Source organism: Oncorhynchus nerka, linkage group LG3 (assembly GCF_034236695.1).
Source record: "Oncorhynchus nerka isolate Pitt River linkage group LG3, Oner_Uvic_2.0, whole genome shotgun sequence".
Classification (NCBI taxonomy): domain Eukaryota; kingdom Metazoa; phylum Chordata; class Actinopteri; order Salmoniformes; family Salmonidae; genus Oncorhynchus; species Oncorhynchus nerka.
In genome coordinates this window covers 47,054,685-47,069,252 of record NC_088398.1, presented here as the reverse complement: position 1 = coordinate 47,069,252, position 14,568 = coordinate 47,054,685, and the positions used below count along the sequence as shown (strand labels likewise).

At 45.1% G+C, this 14,568-nt stretch overlaps 1 protein-coding gene across 3 annotated transcripts in view; it reads left to right on the top strand.

Moving 5' to 3' along the window:
- LOC115109535 (FERM, RhoGEF (ARHGEF) and pleckstrin domain protein 1 (chondrocyte-derived)) overlaps positions 1 to 14,568 on the top strand; it is a 75,388-nt gene that overhangs the window by 29,143 nt on the left and 31,677 nt on the right. The window lies entirely within an intron of this gene.

The window sequence follows — 14,568 nt, the reverse complement described above, 5'->3', positions numbered from 1 at the left end:
CATTCAGCAGGCAACATTTTCACAAAAACCAGAAAAGCATTCAAATAAAATCATTTACCTTTGAAGAACTTCGGATGTTTTCAATGAGGAGACTCTCAGTTAGATAGCAAATGTTCAGTTTTTCCTGAAAGATTATTTGTTTAGGAGAAATCGCTCCGTTTTGTGCGTCACGTTTGGCTACCAAAAAAACCCGAAACTTCAGTCATCAAAACGCCGAACTTTTTTCCAAATTAACTCCATAATATCGACTGAAACATGGTAAACGTTGATGGCCACTGTGGGGATGACGTCATCAATGCACTTATTGATGAAGCCAGTGACTGATGTGGTGTACTCATCCATGCCATCTGAAGGATCCAGGAACATATTCCAGTCTGTGCTAGCAAAACAGTCGTGTAGCTTAGCATCTGTTTCATCTGACCACTTTCTTATTAACCGAGTCACTGGTGCTTCCTTTTTTTAGGTTTTGTTTGTAAGCAGGAATCAGGAGGATAGAATTATGGTCAGATTTGCCAAATGGAGGGCGAGGGAGAGCTTTGTACTCGTCTCAGTGTGTGGAGTGAAGGTGGTCTAGAGTTTTATTTTCCTTCTGTTTGCACATTTAACATGCTGATTTGAAATTTGGTAAACTCATTGGTTTCCCTGCATTGAAGTCCCCGGCCATTAGGAGCACACTATTAGATTGTGTTTCTTACATCTGCAAACAGCTAGTTGTCTAAATCGTCAGCTGCTAATGCTAATCGCTAGTTAGTTGGCTAGCTAGCTAATAAATGTACTGAGTCAGAGTAAACATAGCTACCTATACAACCTGATACCAGTGATAGTGTAGGCCTAAATCAGCATGTTGTTTGTGCAAAAGTATCTTCTAAACCAAAGAGGATTAGGCAAAACATGAATATGTTAGCTACATGAAGTACATAAAGTAGCTAAGAGAGAACATTTAATGTAGCCAAAGATTATAGGGTCCCCTAGGAAACACTGACCAACACTTTGGTTCCTACCCTCCCACAATAATTACTAATTTGTTGTCATGTCAACAACCCTGCATTCAAAGTGCCCACTAGAATATTATAACAGTGGAAGTAGAATGACTATTATAATTCCAACAGTTCAACAGTGTTTTGTTATAAATCGAAATTGCAACATTTGGCAAAAAAATAAGGCCTAGAGTTTTTGACAATATCGTGCAGCCCAATGTGGCAGTGTGGAAATGATCTCAATAGAGTGCAGGAAATGCAGAAAATGATCTTTGGTTGAAGTTGAATTGAACAGTATAGAACAATCAGAATGGAGAAAGACATTGAAATCACTTAGAATGTATGTGTTGCCACCCCAGGATCACCCACTACTCATGAAGCAAATTTGAATTTCTATTATTTAAAAAACGTAAAATCCTGTCAACGTCCTTTTAAATACCGTGATATTATATTTAGTCCATAATTGCCCAGCCCTACAGCTTCCTTTGTAGTCCGTAATGGACTAGAGCCCCTACCACATGCTGCGGGCGTCGGAGCCTGTATAATGGGATTCCACCCTGTTCCTATTTTGTCTCTTTGCTTGTTTGATGGCTCTACATGTTCGTGCCATAGCCTATGGTTGGTTGGCTGCAATAGACCGATATGCGTTAGCCTTGTCCTTTAGCTTAGCGCCAACCTCTGTTAACCCAGGGCTTTTAATTGGGGAAACAACTAACCTTCCCTGTGGGGACAAAGTCGCCGATGCATTTCCTAAGGAAGCCGGTGACTGACTGCGGTGGTTAGCTCGCGCCGACGCTATCGGTGGAGTCCTGGAACATATTCTAGTCGGCGCTAGCAAAGCAGTCCTGTAGTATAGCCTCCGATTCAGAGGACCATTTCTCTATGGCGCGTGGGACTTAAGCTTCTGCTTGTAGACATGCAGGAAGTATAGATCCATGACCATGATTGCTGAAGGGGGGGGGGGGGTGAGGGAGGGCCTTGTATGCTTGCTTGAGGGTCGAGTAACAGTTGTCTAGGATTTTATCACCCCTAGTGGCGAAGGAGATTGGTTGATGGAAGTTGGGCATCGTGTCTTAATGACGCCCAATTAAAATCACCGGTGCCAGGAAAAGCAGCCTCCGGGTGCATGGTTTCCTGCTTGTTTATAGCCTCGTACAGTTGGTCAAGTGCCAGCTTGTTGTTTTTCTTTTCCTGACGTGACATATGTAGAGCAGTCAAGACAACAGCTAAACTCTCTCGGGTGATAGAAGGGTTGGCATTTGACCATCAGGTATTCCAAGACGGGTGAACAATGAGTCGAGCCTTCCCCTGCGCTAGAGTGAGCGCACCATTTGCTGTTGATGAAGAGGCATACCCCTCTCTCGATTTACCTTGAGTCCCTGAATCTACAGTCTTAAGAAGTGGATTGTGTGATCAGAATGGCGGAGGTCCAGGGATTTTGCCCAAAGATTCAGTTGAAACAGGATTTCATGTGACTTCACTTGTCTTATTAGGCTACATTAAGATCTTTCAGATGAATGGCCTGCACTTTAACCAGTGTTAGAGGGAGGTACATTAATAATTCACAGTTAACACTAGATTGGGTTAGTCTTATTGAATCAGCTGATACTGACACACAGTGTAGTAACTGCGTGTTTTAGCAGTCACTAGGCTCCCAGGTCTCAGGTAAACTAGATAAGACATTCCCTGAATAATGTGTTAAATGGTTTTGGGTTTAAACCGAAACAACGATGCATCTCTTGATGCTGAATGCCTTCAATGATGGCACACTGTACATCTCCTAAGTGATACTGCTGTGGTCCATGTTAAAACTGTTGTTCCTGGTCCTTTTCTGTTGACTTGGTTGGTCTCAAGGAACCTCTGGGAATATATGGCTCATCTCTGACCACCATCCACTAAACATCACTCTGATCAATGGCTGACAGCTTACTGCAGCTCGACACCCGTCTTTTGGGTTCACTGACGAGGCCTACGGAACTTTGTTTGCGAGTTTAATGTTTACTGTCAATTTGATAGTTTATTTCACTATTGTTTGATCTATTTCACTTGCTTTGGCAATGTGAACATATGTTTCCCATGCCAATGAAGCCCCTTTAAATTGAAATTGAATTAAGCCCAGAATGATATGTGATGGTGAATTTCTGATAAATCCCCTCTGTGGGACTGGGTGTTAATCCTGTCAGAATGGGGTGTTCTTGTTATTCTCAAGCTTCTAAAGCTACTCTCACAGAGCACAGTTGGGGGGCTTGGCTGTTCTCCAGACCTCAATGTGTGAACCCTTGGACTGAGTGCAGGCCCCATCCCAGGTCCTATACTCTGTCCTTCTATGGAACTGTTTCAAGCACACACAATAATACTGCAATGTGTTCGAATCCTTGTTTTATATTTAGAATGATCTCCCTGAAATACTTCTTATGTTAGCGATTCACAAACCATTTAGCGGGAGCCATCAGCATTCCTCCAGAATGGAAATGGTTCCAGTTTTATTAAGCGATTAAGAATTAAAAACCCTTTTTAAGTTGCCATGGTTACAGGCTTCGCTCTCTCTCCCAGGGTGCAACATTTGTATTCTGTTGTCACAAAGACCTACATTCCTGCTGGACCGTCAGCCTGCGGCCATGGAAGGAGCACCAGCCCCTCGTTTCTGCAGGGCCGTCTGTGTGTTAGTTAGAGGACCTCCTATGGCAGCCCTGAATGTGAGAATTCAGCTAAGGGATAGAGCCGTTGTTGGCACTCTGTGGAATGCTACTAAGCTGATTCCCCTACAGTTCTATTCACGATGCTGACAGGAGTTGGTACAAGCAGGTCTGACTGAGATTTGGGATACGGCGGCACAAGCTGATACATGTCAGAAGACGGTTGACAAACGATGGCATCCCTAAATCCTTCTTTTGCGGATGCAGTCATTTAGAATGGTCCTGTTGGCTATGTGTCAGAGTTATAAACATGGGTGTAGCCTTACATGCCCTCTAAATACTGCTCCAACACCGCTGGCTTTACCCTTAATCAGAGTATTTCATCAAGAAAGAACACTCAAAGTCCAGCTGTCCGGGCCTCCAAAGTCCCATAGCTGTTCCCATAGAGAATATATGCTTTTAAAACCCCCAAATGGTTTGTTTTACCATCACCCTATCGCGTGAGTTAGTCTTGAATACCAGCTGTTGACGTTGTATTGAGTGCTGTGACATCCATCCCAATCTTACTGCAGTGTGCAACTCTCCCACCAGTGGTCGGAAAACGATTGAATGTGTGGCTTATGCTAAGGGGTGAGTTCAGTGGGTTAAAAATAATTGTCCTCAACACTCTCACATCATGTGAGCTTAGTGTCCAGTAGCACAAAGCCAGTGATGTCGTGGTCTAGAAGATTGACTATCCGTCGGTCTCAATTATTGTTCTACTACTCATTAAACCACATCCAATAACAAATAATTACATTTGCGCTGTGTATTGGTTTTAATCACGATCACATGATGCTAACCTAGTATGTGGAGAACCCTGAATGTGATTCAATCAACTCGTCCCTGACACAAAGGTCGTAGGTTGAAAGATACTTGTATACTGGTATTGACCATACATCACTGTGGAGCCTTGTCAAAAACAAACTGGAAATGATGTCTTGGTTGTTGACCTTAATCCCCATCCCTAGGAAGTACAGTGACTTTTAGCCCAGGATCTGCTGTCTCCCAGATCAGGTCTATGTGGACTGACTAACTGGGGATCTAGAGGAAACTCCTCTCATTGACCGCCATATTTAGTTCTTTAATCATTTAAACAAGATAGTTGCCTTTATGTGTTTATATTGACTTATTTATTTGATTAAATACACATTCCTGTAGTTTAATTTCCAAATAATAACTTTTGTGTAGTTACCGTTCAGCTAATACTGTAAAAAGAAGAAGGGGAAAAAAAGGTTTATTGGAGTAGAATTTAATAACCAAACATTTTCCCAGTGGGAGATGTTGATGTTCCATAGCTCCATAAATACTTTAATAATACCGTCATACCTATTTCATTTGACAAACTTGATGCTAGCATTCTTTTGTTCTGGCGTGCCAATTCTCTTTGTGTTTGATGGTTTTGTAGGTACAGTTAAACTGAAACTGGCCTTCCCTGTGGGGAGTACCCTGTAGAGTGACAGTGGATTTGTTGTGCTGAAGGTTAAGTCGTTTACACTAATCTGCAGGAGACACTTTGATTGGTCTTCTCCAGGAACGGAGCGTCTGTAGCTGTCATCATTTATTACCAGGAGGATTATGGGTAAATGAAAGGTTCCATGGGGCGGTACCACCAGCCGTGTCACTTCCTAGGAGAGACCTGCCCTCTCCTCACGCACCTGTTGACTTTCCCACTACACCCTGCCTTAGCCCTAACCACAGATCTAGGATCAGATCACCTAACCGCAAATCCAAACCGTGACCATTAGGAGGATGGCGGTCAGAGGCTACCTACTCCGTCATAACCTAGTCTCCCTTCACTCTGTTGATGCCCACCACAGGGTCACCGTGTGGGTAGGCTAGTTTGAGTGAGAGGAAAGTAAAACATCCCAGGGCCATGTCCCATTACTCCTACCGTCTGTGTCTGTTCTGTGTTTGACTCTCTCTCTCTCTTCCCCAGACAGAGGCTGTCTCCCACACTGCTAAGTCATTAGTGAGGTGTTGTCAGTTGGGATAGGGCTTTCTCCGGCAGTAACGTAACAGCAGTAGGTTAGAGGTGGTTTACCACACTCTCCTTCCCACTCCAATAATATTGGCCAATTTTTATATATTTTTTTTCCCTGTAACTGAATATCACTGCAAACAATCAAATACTGTTATCACTCCACATTTTGCTGTTGCGGAACCTGTCAACTGGGGGTTGCAGTTGCGTTACCAATGATTTGCAGTTGGTATAATTAACATTGTGTTGGGCTCTGTGGATCTGCTGTGCTGGTCTCTGATATTAATGACGAAGAACACATAATGTGTCTGCACTAAATCTAATATACAAAGCCCTCTATTTGGCCTTCTAATTCTCTTTTTTTCCCCTCTCTCTCATGCATTATCTCACTCACACACACACACACACAGATATGTCTGTTCCGATATCGCCAAACCGTTATTTTTACAGACAGAGGCCCATAATTACAGACAGTTAACTTTCACATACTTTGGTGAAGAAACTAAATTCAGAAGCCTGTGTCCCATCTGCTACATGTCTGCTGCATGCAGCCATTCAGACCTGACCTGAACCATAGAGAGAGTACCTGGCCAGCAGCCTTGGATGTTTCTGAAGCTAAGCCCAGGCTGCTAATGTAACAGCTGTTCTTCGGGTTCTTAAACACTGGCTAATAATCTGTAATGTGTATAACTGTCTCATACTCACACCTAGGCCTATTCCAAGGATCATACAGATTAGTCAAAGTTCATGACTCCGGAGGTGATGCTGTGGTTAGCAGAGAGGTAAATGAGCCTGGCCTGTTGTGGGATGTTTCGGTAGGATTTACTGTGTAAAGGACAACTGCACGGCTGGTTGGCTCGCGGCCTCAATGGACTGTGATGGCTTTAGGAAGTCTCCACCCTGTTTCTTACCTCTCATTCGTACTATAGTTGCTCCCTCAGTCAAGCTGTATAGGTTTGAGTTGGCATCTTCTTGTGCCCTCTCCTCTCAGGTTCACTCCCTGTCTGTTTACATGGACGTCAACCGGCAGAGAATTGACAGAGGCATGAATGAGCAAATCAATTTATGCTATTCTTTTTTCCCCCCATCCATTGGCTTTGACCTCAGCCCATATTTCAGTCTGTTTGCGATTAACAGAAGCTGGCTTCAGTCATGCTGTATTTGCGGGCACTGAGTGGCATATTGGCAGATTTGGCACACTGCTGGGCTTGGCTGTATGGCTGATCTGAGATGATCTGTGTTGGGCCTGTTCCAAAGTGCTATCATTCAACACAGCTCTCCAGAACTAACAAAGTGTTCTGTCATGAGATACTGTGTGGTTTAAAGGTCAAATGAGATTGGACCAGCAACAACATATGATATCGAATGACATCCGAATCAACTTTTTGTTGTGTGTTTGTATGCAGATCTGGATCGTGCGCGACATTTTAAACGGCACATTCACCTTTTAATGATGTTGAGATCCTTGAGCACTTCATTAATCTGTCAATTATCTTATTGATTGCCTTGGCTCTCAAGAGTACTGTACTGTGGTGTGTTTAAAACCAGTGCCCATGTTCACGAAGACTCTCAGAGTGCGGATCTAGGATCAGTTTAGCCTTTTCATTCATAACGAATGAGATTACGTGGACAGGGGTGACCCGGTCCGAGATCAGCACTCTCACTCTGAGGCGCTTTATGAACTTCGGGCCGAGGTCAGAGATGTCCTCTGCTGTTTCTCTTGGAGGCGTGTCCCGTGCATGAGCCACGCAGGTCCTCGTGGGAGCTGAGGTGCTGTCTATTTATTATGGTGTCCAATGACAACACCTCACGGCACCCCCTGTAACAACTGACGCTTAGCAGCATTCAATCAGCCCATAAAGTCGTTTTTTTTAAAGGGTGTAACAACAATGGCACCTGATGAAGATATTCAGGAAAACCATTTTTAATGGGGCATCACTCGCTAATCGACCATTTAATGGAATCGACCATTTAATGGAATGTGATTTGCTTGTTCTGCGGGGAGGCTAAAAGTGCTGAAAAAAAACCATCTCCTGTCTGTCTTCTTTACAAAGACAATGTTGATAACAGGATCGTATCACCTCAAAGTGATGATGCTGCCTCTATTTGATAAGGGACATACTGTAAATGCTTATCTCTAGAGCAGCGAAAGAGTCATGACAACAACACAACTCAACATCCTTTAAGGATGGATTATACCATTTTAAAACACGGATAATTTCTCTGTCATTTTCTGTATTATTTGATGTCATTGTTTGTTGTATGTCACTTTCTGGACATATCTGGAGTGGGAGAAGAGGAAAGTGTCCGTTGCTGCTGGGGAAAAGCATCCTACACAGAGTGACAGTAATCCCTGGCTTTGGGAATATTCGTGGCTGACAGTTTTAAGCGAAGCAGCATGGTGCCGGAATTTCAAGTGTGCTGAAAAGGATTGGGGGTCGAGAGGGGAAAAGAGGGCCAGCCTTTCAGTAATTCCAAACTTCCTCAGAAACCCCCCTGCCCCTCCGTTTATTTCCATGATCCTCTAAGCCAGCCATGAAAGAGGTCTCCAGCTGTAGAATATACACAATGTCATGGTTATGTGGAGCACAAGATTGCTAAATGTTGTGCCCAAACCTTTTGCTTTGCCCCAATGTTGTAGCCTATGCTGTCTAAGCTTCCCCTGTGTTTTGTTGACGTGTTCTGCAAAGAGTGGGCAAAGCGAGGCTGTAAAATCAATTGGGTGATTTGCAGCGTTAAGATGAACAGTAGGAGACTCTCAGAGCACAGTGACGCACTTTTTTCCATTCTGCAGCGCAATGGTCACAACAGGACACTTCATTATGCTTATATGCAATTATATGCAAAAATCAATATGTTTCAAGCTGTCTTCTCCAAGGCGAGCACATTAAAGCCAGGCACCATGGAGGCAGTTTGGGAGGAAGAGGGGGACAGTCAAGGGATGGAGGGAGAGGAGCCACACAGAAAAATCAAGCCATTCTCAATCTCTTTAGCCCCCCAGTCCCCTCTGAATCCTGGGGACATTCCTGTCATGGCTTTTCTCTCCAGCCCCAGAGGTTTGGTTGCTGTGACATAATGACTTTGACAGCTGTGGCGGCCAGATCCCCACTTTTGCAAAAACTGTATGTCGCTGTGTTTTTATCCGCAGATTGGGGTTTGGGCTTGGGATGGAATGTGGGAAGAGTCGGGATCTTATCTATGATCCTTTTTCAAGTAAAATATCCATGCATTTTATCCACTAAATAACACACTTTTAGAGTCTCCCTTGAAGTAAATTAAGCTCTTATTTTGTAACCGCACCCCTTTACTGTAAGGGTTGTCTGTCCCAGATCACTCACTCACTCACATACTCACATATATACTACCGTTCAAAAGTTTGGGGCCACTTAGAAATGTCCTTGTTTTTGAAAGAAACACATTTTTTGTCCATTAAAATAACATCAAATTGATCAGAAATACAGTGTAGACATTGTTAATGTTGTAAATGATTATTGTTTTCTAGACTGGTGTTTGGCGGGTACTATTTAATGAAGCTCCCAGTTGAGGACTTGAGAGATGTCTGTTTCTCAAACTAAACAATCTAATGTACTTGTCATCTTGCTCAATTGTACTTCGGGGCCTCCCACTATTCTATTCTGGTTAGAGCCAGTTTGCGCTGTTCTGTGTAGGGAGTAGTACAAGATCTTCAGTTCTTGGCAATTTCTCACATGGAATTGCCTTAATTTCTCAGAACAAGAATAGACTGACAAGTTTTGTAAGAAAGTTATTTGTTTTCTGGCCATTTTGAGCCTGTAATCGAACCCACAAATGCTGATGCTCCAGATACTCAACTAGTCTAAAGAAGGCCAGTTTTTATTGCTTCTTTAATCAGAACAACCGTTTTCAGCTGTGCTAACATAATTGCAAAAGGGTTTTCTAATGATGAATTAGTCTTTTTAAAATGATACACTTGGATTAGCTAACACAACATGCCATTGGAACACAGGAGTGATGGTAGCTGATAATGGGCCTCTAAACCTATGTAGATATTCCATTCTAAAAAATCTGCCGTTTCCAGCTACAATGGTCATTTACAGCATTAACCATGTCTACACTGTATTTCTGATCAATTTGATGTTATTTTAATGGACAACAAATGTTTTATCTTTCAAAAACAAGGACATTTCTAAGCGGGTGTACATATGGTGTGATTTTTTTGGAGGAAGTAGTTTGAAAGTCTTAGCCCTGGTGATGTCTCCTTCTTCTTCCCCCCATTGTCAGTCTTAGGCTCCTGCTGCAATACAGTCACCCTGAGCTCTGGGCTCTCCTACATGACCTGCATCTCAATGATCAGTCACTCACTTCTCGGCCCTGTTCCTTGCTTACAGTCTTGATACTCACACAAGCATGCGCGCACACACACACACACATACAGTCTCTTTTGGATCTTGGATGTCTTTTGGCTATTGCAGTGACATTAGCATGGCGACATTATCGCCTTTACTGTGTGGATGGGACGGACAATGAACAGGCTAATGCATGCGATCGGCATGTCAGATGATCTTTGCCGTTACATGATTTGTTATGTAAATCGAAGTAGTGGGGATTTTGATCCCTACTTTAATCCTCTCTATATGATGATGTCGTGATGCGTACATATGGTATTACTTAGCGCAGCGGCGCAGTTAAAAACAACACAGAGGCGGAGAGAGCGAGAGAACACACTGCCTCAGAGACTGCCTCCTCCCTCTTCAGATCTGTTTCCAATGAAAGCACCACAAGGAGTCACCGAATGGGAATGCATCTGCTTCTGTCCTGTAACCAAGCCTCTGATCTCAGCCCGACCTAGTTTTTCCAAATAGAGAAACAGACATAGGAATAATCTAACAAACCATTCTCAGTGCCCAGTGCAGTTTCACTGTTCCTGGCTTCCCAGATTCTGCTCTGTGCTGTGGCCATCTGCCTGGATCCCCAGTCTCCACACACAGCCAGGCCTGGCCAGCTAGGAGACCCTGGCAGACTCCGGTCCACAGCATGAAGTCTGGGGGGGACCTCAACCCTCAGACCTGCTTAGTGTCTCTCATCTCTAACCAGGCATGACCCCCTTTGTTCCATGCCTGCCATGACCCCCCCAGGAGAGGTTTGGTGTGCAGTGGGCTGGCTCATGGTGGGGGAGGTGGACCGTACAATGTACTCTGCGGGGGTAGACTGGAGAGACGCAAGAGAGGGAGAGGTACAAAGCCAAACACCTGACAGCATGTTTACAAACAGCAAAGAGGCGGAGGAGAGGGAGGAGGCCTGGGTTTGGTTGTGACCACCAGCACAAGCAGACACTGTCCTCTCTGTTTACCCCTCTCCTGTCAGCTGGAGCATGTAGAGGTCAGTTTACAGAGAAGTACATGCCTCCGCTGGAACATATAAACACTGCTAACATCCGATGAGACCGGGTTCATATAAGTTCAATCTAGACACAGCTTTCCAGGATGTCTGGCTACAATTGGTATATAGAAATGGGCTGAAATTGGATTGACACTGGCATTACTGTGCAAACCATCTGAAAAGCTCCTTAGATGAAGGCCCGAAGCAGAGTGATTTGTGACATTCTCCTGGAACTGTAGAGGACGATAGAAATGTCAGCTGCCAAGTGTGATATTTACTGATGTAGTGGGACCTTTTTTGATAGTGAGTTCTGTGCCATGGGGAAGGGACCAGATATTATGTGTTTGTGTACCCTGGGAGAGAAATGTGTGTGTGCAGTGAACATGTGTGCTCCCGGAAGAGGTGTGTGGTTGTGTGTCTGTCTCAATGTGCATGTCTGTGCGCACATGTGAGAGAAAGCAATGTGTGTGTGTATCTTATCAGCAGAGCAGGCTGTGTACTACTGTACTGTATGCAGAGTGATGGTGGCTGTGCCTTGGCAGTGATCAGTCACTGTGACTCATGTGCTTCATTAATGACTGGGGTTCTTATTGTGTTGGCGGTCGCAGATGGCAGGACTATTACTGCACTGTGCCTCTGCTTTTAATCAGGCCCTCCGCTAGTCTACCCTACTCTACCATACCCTACTCTATCCTACCCTACTCTACCCTACTCTACCATACTCTACCCTACTCTACCTTACCTTACCCTACTCTACCTTACCCTACTCTACCATACCCTACTCTATCCTACCCTACTCTACCTTACCCTACCCTACTCTACCTTACCCTACTCTACCCTACTCTACCTTACCTTACCCTACTCTACCTTACCCTACTCTACCCTACTCTACCTTACCCTACACCACCCTACCCTACTCTACCCTACTCTACCTAACCCTACTCTACTCTACCCTACTCTACCCTAACCCTACTCTACCCTACCCTACTCTACCCTACCCTACCCTACCCTACCCTACTCTACCCTACTCTACTCTACCCCAATCTACTATACCCTACTCTACCATACCCTACTCTACCATACCCTACTCTACCATACCCTACTCTACTCTACCCTACTCTACCTAACCCTACTCTACCCTACTCGACCTAACCCTACCCTACTCTACCCCACCCTACATCATCCTACCCTACCCTACTTCACCCTACTCTACTCTACCCCGCCCTATTCTACTCTACCCTACTCAACCCTACCCTACTCAACCCTACTCTACTCTACCCCATCCTACTCTACTCCACCCTACCCTACTCTACCCTACTCTACTCCAACCTACTCTACTCTACTCCACCCTACCCTACTCCACCCTACTCCACCCTACTCTACTCCACCCTACTACTCTACCCTCCCCCCCTACCCTACTCCACCCTACTCTACTCTACCCACTCTACCCACTCTACTCTACCTTACTCCAACCTATCCTACTCTACTCTACTCCACCCTACTCTATTCTACCCACTCTACTCCACCCGCCCCTACTCTACCCCACCCTACCCTACTCTAACCACTCTACTCCACTCTGCCCTACTCTACCCCACCCTACTCTACCGTACCCCACCCTACTCTACCCTACCCTACTCTACCCCACCCTACTCCACCCCACTCTACCCCACCCTACTCCACCCCACCTATTCTACTCCACCCTACTCAACCCTACCCTATTGCACCCTACCCTACTCCATCCCATCCTACCCTACTCTACCGTACTCTACCCTACTCTACCGTACTCTACCCTACTCTACTGTACCCTACTCTACTTTGAATTTCTATCCTTCACTCTGTCCCACTGGATTCCTCCTTGTTCTCCAGGAACAAGTGTTGCACTAAGTACAGAAAACCCAGGCTACTGACTTAGATTTCCTCTCTGTATTAAAACTAGGCCTATGACTGTTTTTCTGTGGAGAGTTCTGACACTGCTGGTTTACGGCTGGTTGGTTCTGCAGCAGCACGGCCTTGGCAGGCAGGCAGCAGTGTGGGTGGTTGTTTGGCTGGTGTCTGCTCTTGTGTCCTCTAGCCTCCTGCTCCCCTGTGGTCTCACCCATCACCCTTCCGCCATATGGAAACAGCTGGTCCTATGTGGTGGTGCCCAGAGCTCCCTACATGCCGCAGTCAGAAGGGAGAGTATTGGAAGGAGAGAAAGCAGGGAACCTATGGAGAGGGAAGCTGTGTTGATGCTTCTTTTGGACACTTCAGTTGAATGGATTATTATGCTGGTGATGCAAGTAACTGTTTAATGAACACTGATATAAGTGAATGTAATAATGGAAAACATTTCCCATTGGTTAGTTATGTGGGTTGCCCACTTGTGATTGGAAGAGGTCACTATATAATCCAGGAAGTAGAGAAGGCCTTAGTTTCAATGACTGCCCTTAGAGAGGGATAGCACTTGGTGGAGAAAGAGAGGAGTACGTCGTGGGCGGAGGATGTATAGAGACTAGAGTGTGGGGGGGGGAGGCTGGAATGGAATCAGTGGGACGTAGTCGAGCGTTGTTTCCATATGCTTGATTTGTTTGATACCATTCCATTAATTCCATTCCAGCCATTACAATGAGCCCATCCACCTATAGCTCCTCCCACCAGTAGAGTAGGAGAGGGGGGAGGGGTGCAGAAGGGTGGAAGCAGTCAGTCTCAAATGGTGCTGGGTCATTATCCTACACTCTTAGAAAAAAGGGTTCCGAAAGGGTTCTTCGGCTGTCCCCATAGGAGAACCCTTTTTGGTTCTAAGTAGAACCTTCTGCGATCCATGCAACCAAAAGGGAACAAAAAAAGGTTATTTCAAAGGGTTCTCCTATGGGGACAGCCGATGAAGATTTTAGGTTCTAGATGGCACCTTTTTTTCTAAGAGTGTAGACAGGGTGGGACTGTTACTATAAACACTGGAATAACTGTGCTACGTTCTGCTCCGGTGAAAATCAGCCATAAGAATGCAGCCTGGCTAAACGGCTCCACTCCCTTCCTCTCTGCCATGCTTCAGTCGTCTTAGGAGTTTTCTAATAGGAGTTGTGGCTTTAAACTGCAGTCCCTGACATCCCTTTGTGCCTCTAAATGAGGAAGGTTTTCTTCTATAAAGGCAGGGCTGCTATTTGGGGTTGCTTTGGTGTCGGCTGTGTATGTTCCCCTGGGATTGGAAAAGAAGTAGTGGGTGAAAAACAGCCAGATGACTGACTCAGACGGAGACTTCAAAGTGTTGTCGTGGAGGAATGGACCTCCTAGGTGAGCCAGTAGATCAGCTTCAAAGAGCACTGTGCCATCGACAGTCCCCACGGTGACGCTTGTAATTCAGAACAAAGTCACAGGGACAGACTCGTCCCCCTGTCTGTCTGATCCTCAGTGTCCCAACCCCTGGGCCTCCGTAAAGGGAGGGAGATGCTTTGAGCAATCATCTAGAACCTGGGAGTGAAAAGAGAGGGGGTGGTGGCGCGTTAGTCAACCAGGATATGGCTTCTATGAAACCACCCACTATCCATCCAGTCAGTCAAACGACACTCAGTCACTACTGCAAATGTCACTATTGTTTGTC